This window comes from Sceloporus occidentalis, unplaced genomic scaffold (genome assembly GCF_023333645.1).
Source record: "Sceloporus occidentalis isolate IW3139 unplaced genomic scaffold, rSceOcc1.0.p SCAF_2, whole genome shotgun sequence".
In the NCBI taxonomy this organism is placed as follows: Eukaryota; Metazoa; Chordata; class Lepidosauria; order Squamata; family Phrynosomatidae; genus Sceloporus; species Sceloporus occidentalis.
In genome coordinates this window covers 214,001,439-214,026,510 of record NW_028316982.1, presented here as the reverse complement: position 1 = coordinate 214,026,510, position 25,072 = coordinate 214,001,439, and the positions used below count along the sequence as shown (strand labels likewise).

The window sequence follows — 25,072 nt, the reverse complement described above, 5'->3', positions numbered from 1 at the left end:
TGTGATTTAATGACAGGCATAATTCCTTCATCTCCCCCCCCCCTTCTCGCTTACTTAATTAAGTATTACTGTAGTAGGTCCCTTAGGTCCTCTCATTATTTCAATCTATTAAATGCCAGCACATCACTCTGGGATAGAGTTCTCTGTCTTTCACTTGCCTCAAGAGTGTGCAGGTTGGAGGACAAGCTTGGTGACTCAGATGATGACCTCCTTGGGGCTAGACACACAGACAGCTGCCTTACCTCTGATGGGAGTGCTAGCAACCCTGAAGTCATCATATGGAAGTTATTAGCTCCTTGAAAACTCCTGCTGGGTAAAATCTCCAGTCGGCCTGGAAGACTTAATCACCACTGGCTGAATAAGTATTAACAGTTAATTTGCATAAGCACTTGTCATTACCATTAAGCACATTTGCTTTCTGACCAGTTTTTTAAGTCCTTCTTAACAGTTTAATGCTGGGAAGGCTTCTGCTTCTAAAGAGATGGCACATGTCTAGTTTACTTACAATGAGTGCTAAAATGAAAGACATGCTCAGCCAAACAGATACTTCAGTTTAATAAGCCATTAACTTAGTTTAACTTCTCTTCCACTCTCACTGAGGCTCAGGTCATATTCTTCCACACATTCCATTTCCTGAATGATTCTAGGGCCAGCATTTCATGGGGACAGTTTTATACTGTTCCTAGAAGATTGGAAAATGGGCTATGATAAGGAAGTGAAGGACGCGTACTATAAGCATACAAAAAGGGAAGGACCCGACAGTAAGGAGGAGAAGGAATACAACTACCGTATTTTCCGGTGTATAAGATGACTGGGCGTATAAGGCAACCCCCAACTTGTCCAGTTAAAATATAGAGTTTGGGATATACTTGCCATATAAGACTACCCCTCTTCCAACGTAGACCAAAAAAATATTTTAAAAAATCAGATTTGATTTCAATATGGTGATTTTAATGCAAATGCTTATGACATGCAGGTACTTAGCAGGAAAACTTGTTGTATACAAAGCCTGCTTGGGTTGGTCAGCTCTCCCTGCCTGCCCAGCCCTCCCTGTCTCCAAGACTATCAGAGCGGTAGCTGCTTTCATACGGTTGCCACATATGGTGGGGATGCGGCCGCAGCCATTTTTGAGCTCCCCCCACCATATGTGGCGACTGCAGATTCTCCAGTCCAGCTCGGAAGTTTCAGCACTTGCCCTATAAGACGACACCCGGCGTATAAGACAATCCCCAACTTTTGAGAAGATTTTCCTGGGTTAAAAGGTAGTCTTATACACCAGAAAATACAATATACTTCTTGAGCCACAGGACAGTTGTTTTAAAGCATTTCACACATAGCTGTAGCCATGTAAGGCTTTGTCATGCCTGCCAGCCACAAACTTTTCCACTGGCTGCATTCCAGCAAACCAAAGTTTCTCCATACCCCAGTCAAACAGGAGTAACTAGTTAGTACCCACCCCTTCTCATTTAAGAAATCATTGTTTACCCTTTTATGATGATTACCAAGATTCTGGAGGTTTTGGTCGGTGGTGATCTTGAATAGGAAAAGATATGTGAATAACATATTTGAATAAATATTCGAATAAAAAGTGTTTCCAAAATGTCAGGAAAACCTGATGTGGAGAATCCTGGATGGGAGCATTTTCACAGGACAGGACTTATTCTGTGCAAAAAATACATGGGGTTTGATGTGTGTGCAAATGGCAGATAGCCAGTTTGCTGCACAGGAAAAGGCCATTTTCTATGCAAGAAAATATTTTCTGTGTGTGGGAGGTGGAGGATAAATCCTGAACTGCAAATAGTCCTCAAAAACTGTGCAGTGGATTAGGCAAAAAGGGTAAAATTATATACTTTTGCTGCTGGGAACAAAATTTACAAGTATTATATTCCTATTCTTGAATGCCATTTTAGTAAATTAGAATCCAGGAGTTGATTCCAGCTGAAGGAATTGATCTGGTGTGTATTATTTAGATAATGATTGTACAAATGTGTGTTTGTGAATTTGTCCTAGTTATATCTACCACACAGGTTGAGTAGCAGCTCTGGTGCCGTGGGCATGTCAAATCCACTCTGGATTTACAGTCATTTCCCTTACAACTGTTCTGTGTTAAACATTACCTTTACCAGTATTGAACGTAAGGCCAGTATCGATATGTCTTCTGTTAATCTCAGACTAGCTGTATAAAGAAGTGCTATAAAATAGAGAATGGTTTTGCTGCCCACATGATAGCAGATTAACCAGCTCCCCCTACGATTGTTTCTGTGTGCCTTGAAATCATTCCTGACTTTGGTGGCCATAAAGTGACCCTATCACTGGCTTTTCTTGGCAAGTTTCTACAGTGGGGAGGTTGCCATTGCTAGAGGGGGTGTGCCATTTCTTCATAAAGGATTTGCCATCCTCTCAAGCTGAGAGAGTGTGACTTACTCAAGGTCACCTAGTGGGTTTACACGGCCAAGCTGGGATTCAAACCCTGGTCTCCAGAGTCATAGTCCATTTGCTATATAGAACCAGAACTGAGACATCATGGTGAAGCAGAATTGTTGTGGTCTGTTGTAATTCCACCTTCTCCAGATGCCCTATTCAGTAATCTTTATTTTGGTCCCTTTGTCATGATAAAATCACTGCCTGACAAGGTTTGGGACTATAGAAACTTCTGTAGGTGTGGTGAGTTTTATTATAAAGGTCCGTTTTCAGAGCAAGATGGATACAAATAGCTTGTTCATGACTTCAAGCTAGTTTCTTGCTGTCTCAAACAGCAGTTCCATCAAATCCCCTTCTTGAAAGGCAATGACTTGGGGCTCTTCCAGATGGGGCAGACGTGTCTGGAGATCACAGGTTGTTCCTTTATGTCTCATTTCTTTTGGTAAAAATCTAAAAGACATTTTGATAATCACATGTTATTTAGGGCTATTTTACCTCTTTTTTTACAAAAGTCAAAGCATTTTGTTCCTATCTGGACAATGCTTTTTTTAAATGATACATTTGGTCAGCAAATAAATTTGATGATCAAAGTAGTGTACCTAGTTTCTCAACCCTCCCTGTTTTCATTGTATGACCTCAATATTGTGACCTCGTCTTCCCGCCCCTCACCATGTCTCCTTTTAATATTTTGAATAAAATGTTTATTGTAATAAGTGAGTAAAAGAGAAACAACAGCAACAACAACCCTCTTTACAATGATAGTACATACATACTAGTTAATTTTAACACAAATGCACACACTGATCAATTTCGACTTGGATTGAAACTACAAGGCTGAGAATGGGAGTAATGTTGCTAGAAGATTTCTTCCACTTCAGCACTACAGCTCTAACAAACGTTAAGTTGTCAGGCTTACTGGTGTATATTCATAGGTGCGAAGCTTTCCAAGCACTCGAGCCTACTGCTTTTCCAATAAAGCAGTAGAGCTAAAGTGGTAAACTGTAATGGTGCTCTATTTATATTTATTTCCTTGGAGCAAGGTCATGCCCATGGATCCCTTAATTTTCCAGTGTCCTAGAGACAAAAAAACCAGCAAAAAGCTCAGAAGGATACTCTGGTAAATCATTTAGAACAAGTCTAAGAGGTGTAGCAGAGTCAAGCTAGATTCAGCCCCATTACTGTTAACAGAGGAGTTAAAACTGAGATTTTCTTTTTGATCTCCTACTTAAAGTCAAGAACACGGCAACGCAGCACATAAAGTGGAGAGATAAAGCTAACCTATATGGGCTATTTGTTTCGATAGTTAGATCAAGGATAGAGAGAAGCTCAAAAAGGATCTAATACTACATCTGTTTGATGAGCAGGGGTTTCTTATTCCTAATAGCTCAAGAAGAATAGCAACCAAATGATCACCTTGCCACTTGCTCTGTACTACGCCACTGAAATAAAGAAAGCTCATGGTAACTGTACGTACATTTTTGTGCCAGGGGAGCCTATGTGCTCTGTTCACATACAACTTGCTTCACTTAGTGTATGTCTTACAACTTAGTGGATCTAAGGTTCATAGAAGAAAAGATTCTACAGCTTTAAAACAGACCCAGCCACGATTAGTCTGGACAAGTTTCTTCGGAGGGTCAAAGTAGATATTAAAGAGAATGTGTATTCCCTGTGATTAACCCATATTTTCTTCCACTATGGATTTCTATAGAGAAAAAAATGCCACTGGTGCTTCAGTATAAGATGTACAAATTAAAACCATTTTGCTACCTTCCAACAACAAAACACACTAAATGAAAAATGCATGAGGGAGGAAATTCACATATTATGACAATATGTCTTCACTACTTGAGAAATTACATCTTTAAATAAATCATGCTAAAAACATCATCTTTTTTGACTCTTGAGTCAGTACTTTTTCCAGTTAGTAATAAATAAATAAATTGGAGAGGCTGTGATCACTTTCATACCACCATACTATTAAGGGAGAGAGGTGTGTGTTATTGGCCACCAGGAATTCATGCATCTTATTTAAACAATACAGATTGAATTTACAAATCTTTTTGAACCATGATTTTTTTTCCTTTATGAATTACAGCTACACTTCTACATCTTGTGCTCCTACAATGCACAGTATTATTTGAAAATATTATGAGGTCCTGTTTTAAAGATGACCTTCTGTAACATTCTGTGAGGCAAGAAATTAGTGAAAATACTTGCCGCTTTGTAACATGGGTTACATATTTATCAAACACACTTTTACTAAAATGACAGGTTCTATTTTGCTTGAAAAAGTTGAAGATTTATAAAACCTTATTTGTTTATTTTTACCACAGAACCCAGTGAAAGAAGTGTAATACCAAATTTTATTATTTTTAATCTAATTTACAATTTAGGGTTTGGTTGAAAATACTGCATAGTAAAATACCTGAATTCATTATTTCTCTAGAAAGTAGTGAAATGTTCATATTATTTAATATAATAGATTTTTTTATATTTTATATAATAGATTTTGCCTGTGTATCTTGGGAACTGATGCTCTGAATAATAAATATTGACATTTAAGAATCTGCAATCCATTGCTTTCCATAACTTTAATACAACCAATCTATTTTGGCAGAAAGCAGAGTGGTTCTACAAAGAGACCTAAAGCTTTATTAGCTGGATATCATCTATTTCCACTCAGCAAACTGAAATAGCCATCACCACGGAGACTAAAGTCAGAGGGTAAAGAGAAACACAATTCGAGAAAATGAGAAACAGGAGAAAATATATTGATTATAGTCTATAAACAAGATAAGAGAGAGAATAATCTTGCTTTTAAGGAGAAAGGATTTGTCAGTGATCAAGTTAAAGGAAATCACTTACAGTGACAATACTCATTTTAGAAAATGAAAGACTGAGATTAAAACTGTTAACTAGGCCTGAGAATTCCCATTTAGAGAACAAGCTTAGTGATGAGGGTGGAAAGATTTGAAGGCAGAAAAAACTACCTCATTAAAAACTCTGCTGGCCTCAGAGAGGCCAACAGAGTTGAAGAATGGGATGACTAGTGTATTTTCCCACACTTGTTTTTCCTTGATGATTTACATTCTAGTGGAACTCTAGGTCTGACATATGATCCTCCCAAATGATAGGAATGTTAGGGCATCAGTAGCAACTTGAGTCCTATGGATCCAAAGTGTTACTGAGATTGGGCTTTTACAAAAAACACCCCTAAAATCCCCACATATAAAGTACATTTGCGGAGGTAATTGGATGCCCCCACTTTAGCATTGCTTGCACATAGAAACCTCTGAGAGGGCCATAATGTGTTTAGCGTGAAGGCATTCTTTTTCATGACCCTATATGAAAAGGCATGATGGGAAATAGTCTTCCATTAGGGCAAAGCCAGCAGCCCACGTATGCAATGAAGCCACAGATAGGAGTCGCCAACAGGAAGAATCCTCTCATACCTTTGGGCAAATTTATGACCCTAAGATGCTATGCAGAGCACAGCTATTCTGGCTTTGATTACCCTTTCCCATCATATAGATCAAGCAATGTGTAAATTTGGTCTTACTTTGAAGTAGGGAATCAACCTCCACTGAGGACAGGGAAAAACCCCTATAAAAAGCCATGCCATTCTTTTTTTCTCGGTTCTGCCTTGGAATCCAGACGACTTCTCATCGTCTGAGTTTCAATGCAGTTCCAATCCCCCTTACCTTTTCCCTTTCCATCTCCTGTGTTGCTGCTTTTACGCTGATTCCTAGGAGACCATCAGGCGAGTATCACTGTTAGAAAGCCTAATGTCCTCTGTGCTCTTTTCCTCCCTTTTTCTTCTTTTAGTCCTGAGTGAGGGTGCGAATGTATGTGTGTTTGTATGTGTGTATCCCCTTCCCATTAATAAACTAGCTTTTAATTGAAAGAGACTGTCTCTGTATGAGTTCCTGGAATCTCTGGTTACTCACTATACACTGTTGGGATTCAGTCCAAAAAGGGTACTTGTAAGGAGCCCGTTACTGATGAGTTGAGCTAACTGATATTCCCCAAATTTGAGCAATTATCCTTACAAAAGTCTCCCCTGTTCTGTCCATGACATCCACATCCATGTCATCCTCCTGCTTTCCCTCTTGAGGTTCCACAGTAGGCTTAGAGGAGCCATCTGAAGTTGGCTCTCCCTCTCCATCAACAAACACCTCTCTCTGCCTTCATAAGAGAGATCCAAATTTTCCTATGGATATAAGTGACCACAGGATTGCAGTTTAATCCCACTATGGGAACAAAATATCAGTAATATGGAATTACTGCTAAAGGCAAAGCTTGATGGTGTTGCCACCACATCACTACATTAAGCTATCTGTCTGTACTAAAGAATAACAAAGAGGACAACTTAGAAGAGGAAAACTGTAAGTAAAAATTAGTAAGAAGGGGTAAATTTTTCAACTCAAAAACTGAATCAACACTATATCTCAGTTCTTCAACACCACATTTTGTTGTGGGCCACAGATTCTGAGTTCAGAAACTGGGGGTGTATGTTGGTCAAAATGAGATTACATAGCAGAGGTATCACCTGATTTAAGCAAAAGGATCATTTACAGAAACTGTCCTTCTGGGGCTCTTAGGAAAAGGTGACAGCCATTTCTACAGGGGACTTTCTTTATTGTGCTTCCACACAGAGAATATAGAGAGCAGTTTAAACCAAGTTAACATATCTGTACACATATGCCAGTATTGTCTGTTGTGATAGATCTTTGGAACATCTGGTCATTTAAATGAGAGGTACAAGGAATTTTGAAACAAAGCATCTTTTGGATATGAAAGCATGAGTACCACTGATGTGAAAGCATGAATACCACTTATTTTGGATAACACTGGTGGAAATATTTCACATTTTTCCATAGCACGTACAAAGCGGATTGTATTATTCTAGCATCGTACATCCAATTTTCATTTCCTAGTTTTAAACTGCTTAGGGAGTGCTTTCATCCACTGATAAGCAGTATAGAAATGAACTTGCTATTGCTATATTGGTTGTTAAAAATGTTAAAATCAGCTCACTGTTTATTTGGCAGACATGAGGAAAAGATGGCACATATGCAGGCCATATACGTACATCTGATTCTAAAAATTGTTGTGTTTTGATAATCTAAGTTTACACATTGTAAACTGCTTAGGAGGTGTTTGTTCACTGATAAGCAGTATAGAAAGGTACTTGCTATTGTTATTGCTATCCATGTTGACTTTTCAAATATATTGCCTGATTAAGCCCTAAAATAGTAACTATACAACATTTCTGGCAGCATTCCATATTGATGCATTTCCTAAAACAAAAACAGCATAAAGGTAAACTTGTTTAATTTGCTTTATCGACTATGTATCTTTACAATGAAATTTCTCACTGAGTTTGAGCTACACACAACTGGAAATGGCAGATAAATTGAGATACTTATGAGTTAGACCAAAGTGCCTCTTATAAATTCCTTCAAATGTGCTAAAAAGGCTACCATCTGAGTCACTTCCAGAGCAATCAGGATTAGTAATACCCTACAGGGAAGCATGTGCCAAGTGGTGCCAGCTAGAAAAGACTGTAAGAAAACAGAAATAAAAACCCTGTGACATTATCAAACTACCTCAGAATTGAATTGTGGGTCCTGACTTACTGTTTTCCTGTTCAAAAGAATATAACTCATTAAAATGACTAGAATGTGCCAAAGAAATGCAATGTACAAAAGCACTGTTCTTATGATTGCTGAGTAGCTAATCTCCATCAAACATCTTGTCTGCTTATGATCAACACATAAATGTCATGTCATGTTTTTAAATTCTTGTGGTATTTCAGCCACTTGGAAAGAATTTAAGTAGTAGAAAGAAGGGGAAAAGTCATGGTTAGAATATAGCTCTCTAAAATTGCATCCAGATGGCATTACATTTTCTTGCTTACTTTTTGGAAGAAATCCTAAAACGATATATGTGCATGTAGGGGGACGGGGTCTCTCTCTCTCTCTCTCTGTGGGAGGGTACACATGCACACATACAACACCATTGCTCAACATGGCACTTTACAGTACATGTAAATAAAGCAGCTCCTGCTGCAAGGAAGTACTAATATACCAATGAGGCAAATGACCAAGGAGAGGGGAATCAAGCATAAAAGGATAAATCTGTGCAAAGGCTGATACTTCTATACAGATTATAGCCACATGTTTCATTGTGTGAATATTCACTCATATGAGGTCTTTTTATGCTACACAATTATATTCCACTTTAACTGACCTGGCAATATCCTATGTAACCCTTGGGTTTGTAGTTAGATGAGTCGCTAAAGCTGTCTAGCTGAGAATTCTAAAAACTACTTTGTAAAGAGCAAATAGCAAGATTTCATCAGCCATGGCAGTTAAAGCGGAATATAACAATGCAGTTGTTTGATGCAAAAGTGCCCATAGTTACAAAATGGCTGTGGTACACCACTCTTATATTGTATGCTGCCATTGGAGATTATCAGATGGAGGACAAAACATCCTTGTCCCTTCTTTTTCTCGTTCTTATGGTGCAATCACAAGAAGATTTTCATACGACATCATGCTTATCGTGCCATTATCCTGTCCAGAAAGTGCAGTTGACTATGACTGTGTGAAGGACTTTCAAACGATGTCTCACAGATCCCACCATTGTCCCAAAATTGAAGCAGCATTGCCCGGAGGTTTGCATTAATGGGAGTTCTCATTAATGCAGTGCTACTTCAAGGATGGGACAATAGTACTGTGATCTGAAAACCTTTTGCAGGATCACAGTCAAAGACAGGATAATGATGTCCTTATCTAGTCCCCATGTGATAATCTCCATTGGCAGATACACAATTAGCTGGACAATATGCTTATTTATTGCCCCATTGTGTTATGGTGAAAGCACAGTGCTTATTTCTTCAATCACAGTGAAGGAAGTAAAATTGAATTACTCAAAGCACACCTTTGGAATCAAATGGTGAATAGTGAATCAACACATATATGATTCTAATTGACTCAATGGCTCTACTTTAGATGGAACTAATGAAACCATTTTGGTCCATGTATAATGGTTACACTTGCAAAGCACTGCCACAGCTGTTGGTGAAATGTCACAATTTTTTTTTCTAGAACACAGCTTCATAGCCTGAAAAACCCACCAAAAACTATATAATCTTACTTTGTTTATGCAGTGCTATGCACTTGGATAATTACCTGAAAAATATTCTTCACCCCATATTCTTCTCTATTTTTTCTCTCTCCTCATTCCTCCCATTCTTGTTTTTTACACATATGCTTCCTCCTCCTCTTTACTTATTCCCTTTCAATTCTTTCATTAAAGTAAAATGGGTTCAAAGCTTCGGCAGCACATATACTAAAATTGGAACGATACAGAGAAGATTAGCATGGCCCCTGCGCAAGGATGACACGCAAATTTGTGAAGCGTTTCATTTTTTTTTAAAAAAAAATAAAAAAATAAAAAAAATAAAATGGGCTTGTTAGATACCTGATCTGAAGGTACAACAGACTGAATTTGGAGTCTTTGGCTCCTACAAGCACATAAGGAATAAGAAGACATGCAATGATTCAGTCACGAAGAAAAATGTTATGCATATACTCAGAGGCTCTCAATACATTTCTGATTAAGAATTCTCCAATACTGATTCACAGAGTGATCCTTGCAGTGATCCACTTGATACTGCACATCTGGTGGATCAGCATCCTCTAACCTGAACTGCATAATAACTTATTAACTTTTAACAAAGAGGACTTCTGAAGAGTAAATGAATTCATGTTGGTGGTGGTAGAAAGATGCAGATGAAAGATAAACTGAACTGAAGACATTGTAAGGCAAGATCCCATGCTTTAAGACAGTTTCCCCCTAACTGTTACCAGACATGTTAGATACATTCATGCCCAGGCAAGAACTATGTTATGGGCTTTGAAGAGAATCTGAGAAAAATCCTCCAAGGGGCTGTACAGACTAGTCATTAAGGCCAGCCTGGGGGCAGAGTCAGGGCATGGCACAGCACCAAAGGAGTACTGAAAAGCCACGGCACCTACAGTGTCTTTTTTTGCACAACGGAAGGCAAGATCAGGGCCACAGTGTTGCCCCAATCTCGCACTAAAAGGGGAGGCTGCAAGCCGCCCCTTGCAGGCGGTCTATACAGCCCCTACATTGGTGGAAAGTCCTTAAAAAGGACAAAAAGAGCACTTTTGAACTGTGCTCCTAGGGTCAACAGTGACAATCTCTGTGGCATTCTGTAAATCTCATAGTGCACGTCCTAATGGCTTAATAGACGAATTAACTAATGGTAACATAACCAATTAAATATTTCCAGCCATTAGTTTTGATGGTGATGAATTAATTTCCTAATTTCTAACATTCAACATTATTATATTAAGTTTAAAACCCCATGATTCAATCTCTAGTGCCTTCACAAAACTATATTCTGCAGCTCAGTGTCGTCTTAATACTCAACCTGTGTCATTTCCCCCCTCATTTCTATCAAATAAAATACAGCTTCACACAAACCTACACATAGTAACAGGAAATGTCATGGACATATAAAGTATTTACTGTCTTGGATGGGAGCTAAAGATCCAGACTCTAACTATTCATGTGTTTTCCTTTCCTTTTTCCCAATGTATATACAATAATAAATAGTATATGATTTGAACAAACAAAAGCTGAATAGACTCTTATTGAGTTGGTTTTTGAATACCCTTTAAAAAGTCTTAATACCCTTAATAGTTATTCATTAAGCCGATTTGAAGAAGAAGCTGTTTTAGGCACCAAAGAAACATTCAAAGATAGTTGGAAACAAGGATGTGAGTACCTCAAAAAAGAAACGGTCACATTCAGAGGTCAGAAGAAGTCAGTCCCATTGGAACAAGCTAATTATAACAAGCTCATTTGCTTCTAATGGGATATACAGCCTATCCAATGCATACTCACTTGGAAGTAGGTCCCACTGATTTTCAATGGGTTCGATTCAAGATAGGTACACATTTGTTTGCAAACTTGGCAGTCATTATCTTGAGCAGAATTGAAGCTGTTTCCTGAAATTCTTTGCTTTCAATAAGATGGCATTTGTCTATATTATATAATGCAAGGAAAAGGATGACCATCAGTGTATTTTACTGTAGTCTTTTCATAGAATTCGTTCAATGTCCCAGCTTTAGAGAAAGCTTTTATGAAGGCAGCCTACTGCATTAGTGCCTTGGGCCCATTAATTTCAAAGTCCTATGTTCCTTAATGTATTTTGTATGAATATTTTATTGCTATAAGGAGTCTTTTTTGTCTATTCTCTTTCTGTTATTTTATTATATTATTAAACACATCCTCTATGATTGTGGTAGACCACCAAACCTGCCTTTAAATTTATTTGTGAGGAAGAAAATTTTGAATGAGAGCCAGTTACTATCTATTTTTTGTACTTTGAATCAATGAAAACAGATATAGATGAAAGAACTAATAGTTTATTTGATGATCCGCTCAGATTGGAATTGGCATCCTGTTAGTGACGTGTGCATATGGAAATGTGGCTTATGTGTGTACATGTCCCTTGGAGGAGGGAATGGGAAGTTATTTCCTTGCTTATGCATTGTATCCCACAATTTCTCCCTAGCAGCTGACTAGTCCAAGAGGACTTTGTTGCTGCTTCTTAGCAGTGAGAAGGGGAGGGAAGGGGGCAGTAATTCAGACCATGAAGATGCACCTGATCTGGGCTCCTGGGTGAAGAAAAAGCAGGAACAGTCCATCCAACAGAACCTCTCCATCAAGGAGACCAGCTACTCCAGGGGACCTTTAGAAGCTGGGCCTAGCCATGATGACACATTTGGATTACTGCACTGGTTTTTGTCAAGGAAATGCAACATGGGACATGCAGTTATAGAAATAAAATATGTATGTGAGAGTCAGAATGACTAAGCATAAACAATTAAGAAATCACACAGGTGTAAAGGATGATATAATTTAGAAGTCTTGGGAGCCAAGGACAAAATTAAGGAATGTACATTGGTAACACCTGAGACTTGTTACATGTACAAGGTGATCAGATGATGTTCATGGGTTGGACTTGAGTATGGGATGAACAAAAGTCAACCAATCATTGTGAATGTACACACCCCCTGGGTGGTAATTGTCTAATGGGTGGTAACAAACATTTGCTATAATAATTGCCAGTTTTGCTAATGTAACTTGTGGGTAGTTGTGGACTATTGGTAGAATCTAGAGATATTGTGGATTGTTGGGCATATAGAGATAGTAACTGTATATAGTAGAATAAAGTAGATCTTTTATCTAAGACTACTGAGTTGTGTTGGTGTCTTGAGTGAAGATACAAGAACCAGCAGAATCCTGATGGTGTTTGGAGTCATCTGAAGAAGAAGAGTGAGAAGGCTTGGAGAAGATTGTCAGGGTCTTCAGCCTATTCTCAGAAAACTCTGCTGCTTTGGGAGAAAGCATTAACCACTGGCCAAAGCTGGTCAGCTCAGCTTCAATAACAAGGTGGTGAGTTACAGCCTGAGGTGTAGAGCAACAACTCCCATCATCCCTGACAGTTTTGACCTATAAAACCCTATATGGCTTGGGTACAGGTTACTTGAAGGGCTATATCTTCCTTTATGAGCCAGTTAGAGCTCCACAATCATATGGTGAGGACCTTCTTTCAGGCCATCTTCCAAGACTTGTTTGGTGTAAATAAGGGAGAAGGATTAGGAACTTCCGCCCTAGGGAAGCCAGGATAGCTCCATCCTTGGGCTCCCTCCATCAAAACATTTTTACGCTGCCAGGCCTTTAAAAATGAATTGGGTGGGGTTTTAATGAATGTTAATGTTTAATGTTTTAACTTTATAAATTATATAATTACTTTTAAAATATATACTATACAGTCAGCCTTCCATATCCACAGATTTTTTTTCATCCATGGATTTAAGCATCCACAGTTGGAAAATATTTTTAAAATATATAAATTCCAAAAAGCAAACCTTGATTTTGCCCTTTTATACAAGGGACACCATCTTACCATGTCATGGTATTTAACGGAACTGAAGTATCAACAGATTTTGGTATTCATGGGGGAGTCCTGAAACCAAACTCCAGGGGATACCAAGGGCCCACCATACTTTTATTAATGACTTCTTATAGTTTTAATCCAATCTAATGGTTTTAATCTAATATAAGATAATCTTTATAATCTAATTTAATGCATTGTTTAAATATGTTGTTAGCCTCCCTAAGCCCCATTACTGGGAGAAAGGCAGGATATAAGTGAGTTAACTAAAGAAATAAAAATGTTCCTTTGTGGCCTGAATAATCTCCCCTCCCCTTCTCCTCACTGGTGTTCAACATGTCCTAGAATTAAGAAGAGAAAAGGGTGGAAAACTACACAGGCAGAACTACCGTCCAATGTAAAATCTTGTCCCGTTAATTCTGACTGAAATATTTAGGTCAGAATTATTAGCAGCCAGTCCTGCCAGATTCAGAATAACTCAGTCAAGTTTCCTCATAACACAATAATGCTGTACTCAAATGCACATAGTAACGAAATCTATATGTAACCTGTGTGCTTATCTATGCTCCCCTAACCTATATGGAAAAATAGGTTTCCATAGCTCAAAGTTAATGTTCCTGCAGGGTTGGACAGAGCTGTAATTGGTCCCAAGGTCAACAGTCATAAGTGGGCATCATGCATCCTGTCTATGGACAGACATGTTCTTATTCTTTCATGTACCTATAATTGAGGACTTTTACATACACCAAACTTCAGAGGAAGAGAAAGCATAGATAATCTCCAATCATAAAATAAACTTCCATGTGAAAAACAATTCCATTTTTGGTAAATGAAAAACATAGCATATATTTCTGGCTATAAATGCCCATAATTCAGTTTTGCACACAGTGATATGATTTCTGTTACATTATATTCTGAGCTTTAAAATTGCCTTTTATACTTTTCCTGAGAATGTCACCATACAACAGGGTAGTAATTATGGGCTCCTACAGATATTGCTAAATTTGCAGCATAGCCAATGGTGAAGAATGCTGGGAATTGCAATCCAACATGTGTGGAGAACTGCATGATTTCCATCTCTGTCATACATGCCTCAGCCAATTTCATCTATTTGTACTTCTCTTTAAGTGCCTGATAATCACTAAGGCATTGAAGAATTCCCAATTACTCACTTCAGCTCTTTTATCCACGATCTCCAACTGACATCTCTCCCAATACTGTTACAGTAAGTTACAGCAAGAATAGCAAACTATAAGCATTATGAGCAACATATTGTAAAAAAAAAGTTTATTTAACTGTTGCACAACTGGACAGGCTTATTCTCTATTACTTTTATAGACAGAGTACATAGTATATTGGAAAATAGGAATATTTTAATTAGTGCAGAAATAATCCAATTTAACACCACTTTAACTGCCAACACCGGAAACAACATGTATGTTTCGTTGGCCCTTACCTCTGTGAACTGCACTTCAGACCCCATGCTTTGCCATCTATCCTGGATGTCTGACCTTGCTGTTTGCTGGATTACAAATTTTGGACTGATGGCTATGTCTCTGCTACACCACATCAGAAAGGCAACCTTTCCAAAACTGTGAAACTGTTTCTGTTTGTCTGCCTTCAGTCAGATCTGCAGCTGGCTACCTAGCAATAGGGAGCAAGCCATGATGGTACCCCATTCATCCTCTCCCACCCATCTTTATAGCTTCCCTCTTCCCCTGCCTGACACATTGCAAAGCTATCTTCCTCCTTTTTTGAACTGTCTCGTCTCTACTCTTTTATTTTTTTTTAAATGCTGTCCTGGTCCTCTCAGCTCTGTCTAAAGATAGGCTGGTCACTCTGAGTGGGCAGAAATTCTTATCACATGGTAGTGGATAGGGGAACAGCATGGATGATAGCAGCAGGGAGGATAAAAAGGAGAAAGTGTGGTTGCTGCCACTGTTGGTACTATGAAAAGCAACTAACTGAAGAAGGAAGGAAAGGATAGAGAGAAAGGAAAGCGAGATGTGGTGGCAAGCTGATGGAAATCCCTGGACCCATTCAATCTGATGTGCAGAACAACTTTATCCAAAACATCCAGTAGGTGGATGGAGTTGCCATTATCCATGTCGGTAGTTAATACACCAGAAAACACAGAAAAGAAGACAATACGTAAGACTTCACCCACCCACTCCAGTTACCGTTATAGTACAATCATATTGTGGCTTGATAATGAATCAGTGTGTGTGTGTGTGTGTGTGTGTGTATGTCTTTAAATAGGTTTTTTCCTAGTAGAGAAAAACGGAATTTACTGGTGGGGAAGACAATAGTAACAGGATAAGGCCCTTGTAAGAGTTATGTCTATACTCAATTATTGCTAGTGTGCATAGCACTTAAGGGTTTAGGCACAAAATGTATTTGTGACATTTCCTGTCTTTTGGTTTTTGCCACATCAATTAGTCTGCATTAGTCAGGATAAGGACATTGGTAGTATGCAGGCGGGTGACTGCAGAATGAGTAGCTGAGAAGAGATAGAATGGGAGATTTAGAGTCCCAGAGAGTAAGCAAATAAAACAAACTAAAAACTAAATAAACAAATAGAGGAAAATGACTGAGGAGATGAGAAAGAGTGTAAAGTCGAAGGCTTTCATGGCTGGCATCCATAGTTTTTTGTGGGTTTTTTGGGCTATGTGGCCATGTTCTAGCAAAGTTTCTTTCTGACGTTTCGCCAGCATCTGTGGCTGGCATCTTGAGAAAGAGTGATTACCATCAGCTACACCTACAATTATGTTGCCTTTGCAACTTACCTGGCTTTCTTTTGTAAAGCAGTAAATGTCCTAGCTCCCTCCAAGTCTCTCATGCTCAAGATGTTCATGAGTATCATCCCAACTCTGTTAGACACATAAGGCATCAGGTATGATGATCACAAGTCCTAGGTAACAATACTCAGCTCCCTTCTAAGGCTTTGTCCACATGGGCCAGAATACAGAATATTCTGATCCCAAAGCTGACTCAACATCCCCCCGCCAATTACTTTGGGCCTTTCATTGTGATGATAGGTGGCTCTTCACATGCGTGTCCCACTGTGCTGCCAATGATGACACCACTGGTGCAAGTCACTCACTACAAGATCATGATAAAAAATATTATGCATAAAATTGCCTTCAGGCTATGTATATACAAAACATAAATGAATGTCATGTTTAGACTTGGGTGCCATTTCCAAAATATCTCATTATGTATTTACAAATATTCCAAAATCTGGGGGGGGGGGGGTGTCACTAAAATTGAAAACAAAAAACAAAAAATCCTTGTGGTCCCAAGCATTTCAGATAAAGGAAAGTCAACCTGCATGTTGAAATTCTTCCTAAATTGAATTGTATCTGTAGTATCATATCTTAATCTAAATATCTACATAAGTGCACACCAATATATCAATATTTTGAAGTATTGTGTCCCATTTTACCTTCAGCTGTACAAAGTTTGCATCAAATAGAGAAGCAGTATACATAAATAAACACCAATGTCTGTGAAGAGGAAAATAAGATATTTGGAACAGTCTGTTCATGGAATGCTAAAATAATCTCCCAACAAACAAACATGCCAAATTGCAAACATGATTTATATAGATCACTCTTTTTATGTTAGTCATGGCAGAGTCTGACTGCATTAAATTGATAGTTTCTACTGTCTGGCTATGGAGTTTATCACATGACTTAAAAACATGATTTACCCCTGCTGTGTTGAAGTCTCTTTCAGGATAAAGTTAGGTATTATCATATGCAAAATGCCACTGATGCCACCACCTGACCTGGCTGAATCCTGGCTAACATCTGGCTACAAGCTGTACGCAGCTAGCCTCTTTTCAAATCCGGGAAGTGTCCAGCTTTGCAAATCATGATTTACATGGGCATGGCTTCTAGCCAGAAGTTAGCTAGGATGCAGCTGGGCAGTGGCATTGGCAGTATTTTGCATATGATGATACCTGACTTTATCCTGAAAGAGACTTCAATGCAACAGGGGTAGGTTGGGGATTTTAAGCATGAGATGATTTTCTATGTCACTGCACTTTAGTAACTGTAAGTACTAGGGGAGGGAAAAATAACCAGTATTGGCATTAGCATCAAAGACAAAATGAGAGTGGCTATTTTTTTAAGCTTATGGAATGATTTTAAATGCAGAAACATAGTTGCTAAATTATTTTAAATCATGTGCTTGTTTCTATGAATATTCAGTTATCTTTCATTGGTTCCCTGGGAATTTGCACTTACTCATTGACTTTGCTTTATGTTCTCAGTCTTTGGATTGTTGAATTTTCCTATTACATTATTTCTGCTTATAAAACATATTTTAAAGGTTTGCTAAGCATCAGCAGAAAGTACATGTGTATGGCATACCATATCTATTCTCTAAACTGGAAAACTGCATTTATGGAACCTTTTAAATTAAAATTTATTATTTCCTTTATCCAAATTGCAGCAATGTCTTCTTTGTCTCAGTTTCACATGCTTGTTGCATGAAAGAGTCATAGGATTTTTATTTCAAAGTTTGCCCTTTCTGAATCAATGTCAAAGAGAACAAAGTGCTGTTGAGTAAAGTGAAGACTTATACATTGTACATTCACCCTTTTAATGTCTATTTAAATGTAATTTGGAACATAAGCCAAGCTGGACAGAATCGTGTTCCCATGAACAGATCTCAGAGAGGTGTTTGCCTTTCCATCAACCTGTAATGCAGTCTTTCCCCTCTGCTCAGCCTTCAAATCATTTGAAACTGTGCTCTGGAGAGCATCCAGATTTGAGATTGCTAGGATGGGCATGTTCCATCAACACAAGGACCCAAATCGATCCTGTATTCCCTCCCCCCCCCCCCCATGACTTGGGTAAAGAACATCTAGCCCAAGTTAAATGCTTTAATTAAATTCCATGGATATTCTGAGGTAAACACATGACTAACTGGGTTTTGATCAGTATAATAACAGTCCACCAGATCAAAGATAACAGAGACAGCACAATGGGGTGAACCCTGCATCCTAGCCACCTCTAACACCAGTTTGCAAAACTGAGCATTGATGTAATGGAAAGAGAATGCAATTTTGGGGAAAGAGGGGTGAGGTTAACTGCCAGAGTGACAGGGCAACTGATTCTCCCTGCTCTGGCAAGTGAACAATCTGATAACAAGGCTTTCGTGTTTTACTACTGCTTGCACAGAGGAAATTGAAGAATGAGAAAAATAATCAAACAGAAGCTGGATAGATCTTTCATTTCCTTTGATGGGGTTCATATTTCATGCTAACAGTTTTAAATTGCAGGATCTTTTAGTAAGATTGTTTATAATTATTATGAAAAACTAAAAAGTTTCAACTAGCTGAAAAATAGCCTTTAAAGCTTAATGTGTTAAAGCTTAATGTTCCACACAAGTTGATCCCCAAACTTTCATATCATATAACTCTGCACAGGATTGCACTCATCCTAATAAAGTAGGTATTATGCTCTGTAGCAGTGAAGTTTGCAGTTACTGTGTGTAGATGTTTATGAGATGAGCTCATGTCCTTCAAGATATACCATTACTTCTACATCAGTTTTCTAATCTAGTTCTCAGCTAAGTGATTGGATTAGTTTGTAGTTGCAGGTTTGGGGATTCTTTTTCCCAGTGAACCAAAAGTGCTTGGGGGGGGGGGGGAGACTATGTATCATTGAATCACCTGCCTAGCATGGGATGCTAGTTCACTGAAAACAAGCACTTCTCATGGAGTCTGAAACTTGTGGTAAGCTTCAAGAAGAATTTGATGAATTCATAGAAGATGAGACCATAATCCTGCATTTCCTTTGTTGTTGTGTGCCTTCAAGTTATTTCCAGTTTATGGCAACCCAACGACAAATCTATCAAAACGTTCTCTGGGATTGAGAGAGTGTGACTCACCCAAGGTCACTCAGTGGGTTTCTGTGGTTGAGCTGGAAATTGAACCCAGATTTTCAGAGTCATAGTCCAATACATAAACCACTATATCACACTAGCTCTTGTATCACTTTTACTTAATTATAAATGGTATTAAATGCAATAGGACTGGGTGGGTATGTCAGGAGTTATGCTGTGGGCCTTGGTCATGGCACCTGCCTTCAAGATGTTTTGTACTACAACCTTCCATCCACTGATTAAGGTTGATGAGAATGGTAGTCCAAAACAGTTGAAGGGCCTTTGTTGGTAGAGGTTGGCCTACCAATAATTAATCAGACTACTTAAGTGTTCAAGTTTTATTTTGAGATTGCTGGTCTAAATCCAATTATTAGTCTCAATCTGAGGAGGTCCACCAAATCAATGAGAACTTGGTAAATCAACACTTACGATGTTCCCATTGATTCAACAGGTATATTATAGTTGGAATCAACAACTGGATTTATGCCAGTATACCCTGATAATGTATGTTAGGGATACACAGTTTTTTCTATGATGCTTTGCTAGCTAATTTCCCAGGTCTATCATGTTTGACTAGAATGGATTTAGTATTGTAATCCAGCATGGATGTTTTCACACAACAAAATATCTTCTTTATCCAGAGCAGATGAAGACTCTGTATAACACAAGATTGGTTGACATGATAATTAAGTACTCTACACAAAGCAATACATTTCTATCCAGTCTTTCCAGTAACCTTTTGTATGTGAAGCAATATAGGTATAAAAATTGTGTGTTTTTTAAAAAGTCAGGAATGAATTCCAGTCTGTTTTTACCTATTGATATTTCTAGTTTTAGATGCATATATTTATTGCTTGTAATCTGGTCTCACATCAGAAACTCTAGGTATCATAGGTGAGTAACAGAGATTAGGAATGACTGCAAATGTGTCTATGGCATCCAAAAATGGACAATCCACACTTTCCTATTGCATCAGTTAAATCATGCTTTATATATACTTGTGCATGCCTGTGAGAGAGGAATATATATTTGAGATAGTAAACTTTTGGGTTTAGAACAGGCTACACATTCTTCTCTTGAAAGCACTATTTTGAAAAACAACTAAATAAACAATCAAAACAGGTTTCAAAATACTGTTTGAAAACACTGAAGTTTTGGACCATGCCAACCACTACCATGTCAGGATGCAAAGGGAAGCCACTGAGATCCACAAACATCTGGATAAATTCAACCAGAAAGAAGAAACCCTTAAAGTGAACAAAATTTGGCTACCAGTCCTGAAAAATAGCAAAATAAGTACTCAGCAAATGCAAATGGGAAACCATTCAGAGTCAGGGGCTTTCCCAGCAGATAATTGATCACCAATTAGCAGATATTAATCCTCGTTTGCATTAGCCTTCCAGGCTGAGGCCAGCCATCAACACAGAACAATACACATGCAAATCACTCCTGCATTCCCAGGCTCACACAGTATATATGCACCCACTTTTTCCAGGCAAAGCATTCTCTAAAGATGCCAACCACAGATGCTGGCGAAACATCAGAAAGAAACTCTGCTAGAGCATGGCCACATAGCCCGAAAGACCCACAAAAAACTACACAGGTGAACATTTATAAATTCTTAATGCTTAAAATGTAACTAGGTTTTCTTCAGATTAAAAATCATTAAGGACAGGCCCATTATTCAGGCAAGAAATATATCATTCTTTTATCTATAAAATAATATAGCACTTTAAAAAGCTTGTACTACTAGGAACAGTGGATTTTATTCTTTACATAAGACTGATGACTATTTTCTTAGCCTATATTTCTTCTTTTCAAGTCATAGGGGGAGCACAGGTTGTAGTTAAATAATTGTGTTTCAGAAGAGAGCTCTGTATTATTAATAATCTTTCCATTCATTTTAGAAGTTTATGTTGAAACAGGAAAAGGCTTTTTGTTAGTGATTTTTCTGCAAACAGTCCAACCCACTGCTGTGCACAAAAACACAATCAAAGCACTCCTGACAGATGGCCATCCAGACTCCATTTCAAAACCACCAAAGAAGGAGACTCCACTACACTCCAAGGCAGCATATCCACTGTTGAACCACTCTTACCATCAGAAAGTTTTCTTATTATTTAAGTGAGCTCTCTTCTTCTGTAGTTTAAATCCATTACTTGCTCCTAGTCTGTGGAGCAGAGAAAACAAGCTTGTTCCATCCTCAATTTGGTATCCCTTCAAATATTTAAACAGGGCTATCATGGCACCTTTTACCTTCTCTTTGCTAGGCTAAACATACCCAGCTCCCTAAGTTGCTCCTTATAGGGCATGGTTTCCAGACCTTTCACCATTTTGGTCACCCATCTCTGGACATGTTCTTGCTTATCACTATCACTCTAGAACTGGGGTTTCCAGAACTGGACACAGTATTCCAGGTGAGGTCTGACCAAAGTAGAATAGAGTGATACTATTACTTCCCTTGTTCTAGACACTACATTCCTATTGATGCAGCCTAGGATCATCTTGATTTTTTTAGTTAATGCATTACACTATTGACTCATGTTAAGTGTGTGATCTACTAAGATTCCTCGATCCCTTTAGCATGTGCACTTGTCAATCCAGGTGTTCCCCATCCTATATCTGAACTTTTCCTTATTTCTGTTCAAGTGTAGTAGTTACATTTTTCTGAGGTGAAACTCACTTTGTTAATTTTCACCTCACTGTCTTGCCTGTTAAAGTCATTTTGAATTCTGATCCTGTCCTCTGGGGTATTAGCTATGCCTCCAAATTTACCCTCCTACTCTTACCAGCTCTTATAGCTTTTACCACATTGTTTATGTAAACTCAGGTACAACTGAGCTTTTGCAGATCACAGTGAACAATCCACACACAAAAAACAAACGATAAAGATAGCTGATAGCTTCCATGTCAGTGGGGTGGTTACCCTGTTGTGGGTTTTAGTCTGAATTTTAAATTAATCATTCAGTGTGGTGAACCTATTATGGGACTAGCTCCTTTCAACATCAAACTGACATAGCAGGTTCACTGCTTCATTTTCATGGAAACCACTAGCTCTCAGGGAGTAGAGATCACTTCTGTGTTTGTTATTTATTATTATTATTATTGTGATCAGAGGTTGGAGATGTTTCTAGATTCTGATTTACCCAAAGGTTCCATGTAGTTTATGATTTTGTGGGTTTGATAATCATGGGAAATTTTAGGAAAGCATTTTTTGGATTAAAATATCCCAATCTCTCCCCACCCCGCCACCTGCCACCACTACCACCCCCACCAGAGTTGCCAGTAACCATGCTGGCTGGGGGATTTTGAGAGTATTGCAAAAATATTTGTCATACTTCTGGTTCAAACAAAGGGTTTCATGCCATCAGAAGATCCTAATGGTTTACAGCAATGGTTCTTGACAATAGGTCCTCCAAGTGTTTGGACTTGGAAGCTTAAAAATCCTGATCATTGGCAATGCTGTCTGGGGCCTCAGAGCTGGAGTCCAAAACAGCTGAAGAACTGAAGCCTGAGAACCATTATTCTAGAAGTTCATTGGCTTAAGATTTTCACTGTTTTCACTGACTTAATGGTTTTTGATTAGACTTTCTTCCAGGAGATATAAAAAACAGAGGAAAAGTATGGGATGACTAGGAAATCTTGCAGCTGGAGCTAGTTTTCTTTCATTCAAAGAAAGAGTGAAAGGTCAGTTATATCAAGAACTAGTGTCTCTGAAGGACACTTTTAAATAAAAGTACTTTGCCAGATGACTATTTTCTTTTCACCTAAGTTGCACATGTCTGGTGATTAGAATATACCCCACAAAGCACCATAAAGATACTAAGTTGAGATTTGGAATAAACATCTCTTTCTGACACTTTATATGTCATTTAATAACTCATCAACTCCTATCCTGGGGACTCTGATAATTAGATGAGTAAAACACAAAGATGTTTGCAGTTTATTCATTTAGGCATTATGTCAAGATCCATTGTATTTTTACACTACATTCCTAATTTGGACAGCACACCTTTACAATGGTAGTGGTGGTAGGGAGATCAAAAGTTGGTTGTCAGTTCTATTTGCTATGAAAATTGTTCCCTTTCTATGTGTATAGAAATATACTGTGACATCTATGAGTAACACACACACAAAACCTCCCCAGGTTAATGAACTATTTTGGTTATATAATTATATATAATTCACCTACCACTGTTTCTACGTTTAGTCCATGTTTTTCAAAATCACGCTATATATCTGGCTATGACTGCATCCTAAGTCAATAGTTCTCAGTTTGCGAGGCTGTCCCATGTTTTTGCACATTTAATGATGTTTGAGATCTTTTGAAATAGTTTTAGCCAGTGTTTTAATCAGCTGATGTTCTGGTATTATTTTTGTGTTTTGCTATTATCAAGGCATCACATTTTACACATATAAAGGTAGTTTTCTTAGTAATTAATCATACATTTAATATACAAATAGGAAGTTGTACCATTATGACAATCTCCAACTGAGCTTTGGAGAATGTAGCATGTATAAATGCACATAATCGTAAGGATTCCTTTCTATTATTAAAGTACAATGTGCCTTCAGGCAATGGCGATTTTGCAAGAAAAGTAGGTCAGTCTACCTAACTAGCCATATATCATCCGTACAAAAATAATATCCATGCTGGGTTTCTCTTGGAACAGCAGCTTTTAAGTTGTAATTTTTTTCTGAAAGAATATGGTTGGGTGATTTTCATTGGCAGCCCTTTCATTCATTTGAATTAGGGCCTGTATTTTCCTTTCTTAATCCAAACCACACTCCCTACAGAGAAAGAAGGGAATGTAGTGTTTACAGTATGAAGAGCAGACAGACTATTTCCATTGAAGTAGATCATTGGCTAGTAGCAGGGAATGTTGTAACAGCTGTCTGCTGTCTACTTATTATATCCTTATCAGAGCCAGTCTAAAGCCCCAAGCATCTATTTGCCTGGCTGGAGGCTACTCAAAACTTTCTCTGGGATATCTATCATAAATAATAATAAAAAGAGCAGTCTTTCACAGTGTGCTTGGATTGAAGCATTAGCTTTCTTTCTAGACTGTGAATTATAAAATCTGCAGTTCCTCCTTTTAACCAGAAGGTGTCTCAGAAAATATAAATCACCTCATCTCTAAAGAGAAATAGAAATCTTTTGAAGCATATAGGATTGGATTTCCCAATGTATGTTCATACCTATGTAAGTATAGCATAGATCCCCATTTGTGGTGCTTGAGTGTTTGTGGGGTGATTTAAGTTATTTTTCCCCTGGTTGATTATTATAAAAATAGAAAGCATTAGGGGAAAAAAAAAGAAACACACCTTCTTCTTCATTCCCTGGTTCTTCAACCCTCTTCCTTTAGAAAAATAAAGGAATTTCCCCTACATAGATTATTTTCATTGTCATCATCATCGTTGTCAAAATGAAGTTGGCTTTAAAAGACTAACTTCCTCAGTTTTCCCAACTTTTAAGGCCACCAACAACAATTTGGTATTCTACAAATGCATAGCAATATTGGCTATAAATATAGAGGTAGGTGGTAACAAATCAAAAACAAAACTAATGTGCTGCTAGTAAAAGCATGTCTTCACAGTAAATAATGCCACATATAATAGAGAAAGTCTCTAAGAGCATTTAAAAGATTAATAGCTGGTGGCAGCACAGAGCAATGTATTACGGTGATGACTTTTGATGAGTCTCTGTCACCATAACTTGGTGCTCCATAAAGAATAAAAATATAAGTGTATGAAATC

At 38.0% G+C, this 25,072-nt stretch overlaps 1 protein-coding gene and 1 non-coding gene across 13 annotated transcripts in view; one reads left to right on the top strand and one right to left on the bottom strand.

Annotated features, from left to right (window-relative positions):
• The window catches only part of ROBO2 (roundabout guidance receptor 2), a 1,130,584-nt gene that overhangs the window by 766,399 nt on the left and 339,113 nt on the right, over positions 1-25,072 (bottom strand). The gene's annotated exons all lie outside the window — the stretch shown is intronic.
• LOC149319680 (U6 spliceosomal RNA) lies at positions 9,751-9,860 on the top strand. Its single transcript, XR_016280344.1, has one exon. It is a non-coding gene; the product is annotated as a U6 spliceosomal RNA (small nuclear RNA).